The sequence below is a fragment of the Cebus imitator genome, unplaced genomic scaffold, assembly GCF_001604975.1.
Source record: "Cebus imitator isolate Cc_AM_T3 unplaced genomic scaffold, Cebus_imitator-1.0 Scaffold206, whole genome shotgun sequence".
In the NCBI taxonomy this organism is placed as follows: domain Eukaryota; kingdom Metazoa; phylum Chordata; class Mammalia; order Primates; family Cebidae; genus Cebus; species Cebus imitator.
The window spans coordinates 2,510,613-2,513,101 of record NW_016107521.1 but is presented as its reverse complement, the minus strand read 5'-3'; the positions used below and the strand labels follow the sequence as shown (position 1 = coordinate 2,513,101).

The 2,489-nt window shown below is 35.1% G+C and overlaps 1 protein-coding gene across 5 annotated transcripts in view; it reads right to left on the bottom strand.

Moving 5' to 3' along the window:
* DENND1A (DENN domain containing 1A) overlaps positions 1–2,489 on the bottom strand; it is a 545,115-nt gene that overhangs the window by 438,619 nt on the left and 104,007 nt on the right. The window lies entirely within an intron of this gene.

The following is a 2,489-nucleotide window of genomic DNA, read 5'->3' as shown; positions in this document are numbered from 1 at the left end:
AGGAAAAGAAAATCCAACCGATGGATAAAAAAAAAAAAAAAAAAAAAAAAAAAAAAAAAAAAAAACAAAAAAAAAAAAAAAAAACTGATACAATAAGAAATAGAAAACCTGAATAGGTATAATAACTATTAAACAAAGGGAACATATAATTAAGACATTTTTAACGAAGAAAACTACAAGCTCTGATGGCTTCATTAGTGAGTTCTTTCAATCTTTTAAGGAAGAACACACATCAGTATCGCAGCAAATTTTCCAGAGGCCAGTAAAACTTTGATACTAAAATCTAAGGACAATGCAAGAAAGGAAATTTATCCCTCATTTAAACATTGATGTGAAAATTCTAAACAAAATTTTAGCAAAAGGAATCCAGCAATATATTAAAGGATAATACATGACAACCAAGTAGAGTTTAGTCCAATAACACAAAGGAGATGCCTTCATCTGATAAACAGTATCTATTTTTAAAAACTGTGTCTCATCTGAATGCTCAGATAATGGATAAGCTAACTGTAATATTTATAAAATGGAATACTATCGACCAATAAAAAGAACAAACTGCTGATAGGTGAAGCAATATGGATGATTCTAAAAAAACCTTTATGTTGAGTGAAAGAAGTCAGAACCAAGAGAATTCCATTTCTATAAGGAAATGCTATAGAATCCCATTTCTATAAGGTTTAAGAAAAGGAAAACTAATCTATGGTAACATATATCAGAAGAGTTGTTGCCTCTGGTGGGGTAAAGGAATTGGAAATAACTAGAAGAGGATATATGGAAAACTGATCTACATCTTGTTTGGGGTATTAATTACACAAGTGTATACATGTTTCAAAATTCAAACTGTATGCTTAAGATGTGTTCATTTTACTAAAGGTGGGTGATAAATCAATTAAAAAAAACTCAATTGAAAAAAAAAAAAAAACTATAGCCAGCATTGTACTGAAGGGTGAAATGTTGAAAGTTTTCCCTTCAAAGTAGAAAAAAGAGGGCAGGGCATGGTGGCTCACACCTGTAATCCCAGCACTCTGTGAGGCTGAGGCGGGCTGATCACTGCAGATTAGGACTTTGAAACCAGCCTGGCCAATATGGTGAAACCCCATCTCTACTAAAAATACAAAAAAAACTAGCTGGGCATGGTGGTGGCACCTGTAATCCCAGCTACTCAGGAGGCTGCGACAGAAGAATCACTTGAACCTGGGAGGTGAAGGTTGCAGTGAGCAGAGATCGCACCACTGCGCTCCAGCCTGGGTGACAAGAGTGAAATTCCATCTCAAAAAAAAAAAAAAAAAAAAAACAGAGAAAAGAATAGGAATGCCTGCCATCATCAACCTCATCAACTATTATGCTGCTGGTCCTAAGCCCATGTAATAAGAACAAGACAGGAAGGCATAAGGATTAAAAGAGGAAATACAACTATTATTTGCAGACAACATGACTGTGTTTGGAAAAAAATACAAGATCTACAGTTAAATTATTGGAATCAATAAGACAGCTTAGCAAATGCGCTGGATACATCAGATTTCAAAATTTAACTGTATTTCAACACATCCATAAATATTTAGACTACGAAATTCAAAGATACCATTTACAATAGCAGAGAACACCAAATACCCAGAAACAAATATAATGAAAATAAGCAAGACTTATACATGAGTATCTATAATAACCGAAAGAAATGACAAGAAGACCTAAACTACATAAAGGGATCTGTCGTGTTCATTATATAATCTTCATGTGAAGACTAAATATGTAAATAATCAAATCTCCTCACATTTATATTAATTCAATGAAATCCCAATAAAAATCTTAGCAAACCAATTCAAAAATTATATGAAACTACAAAGACCAATAATAACCCAGAAAAAACTTTTAACAATAACAAAATGGGGAGACTTAGTCTACTAGATATTAGAACTTATTATAAACCTTCAACAATTCATTCAGTTGGGAGTGGTACAACAGATAAACAGACTAGGAAGAGACCCATGCATACACAAACATTCGATTAATGAAAGTGGCAATGCAGAAAAGTAGAGAAAGGATGATCTTTGCAATAAATAGTGCCATGTCTACCAAAGATTCATATGGCAAAATAGTAATAAAGCCCTATTGATAAAGCCTTATACCATACCAAAAAAAAAATCATTTCCAAGTGCATTTTAGAGCTGCACATGAAAGTCAGAATTAAATGTCAGAGCTTGGCTGGGCACAGTGCCTCATGTCCATACACAGCACTTTGGGAGGCCAAGGTGGGCAGATCACCTGAGATCAGGAGTTCACGACCAGCCTGGCCAACATGGAGAAACCCCGTCTCTAACAAAACTACAAAAAATTAGCCAGGCATCACAGCAGGTGCTTATCATCCCAGCTACTCAGGAGACTAAAGCAGAAGAATCACTTGAACCCAGGAGAAAGAGGTTGCAGTGAGCCGAGATCGTGCCACTGCACTCCAGCCTGGGTGACAGAGCAAGACTCCATCACAAAAAAAA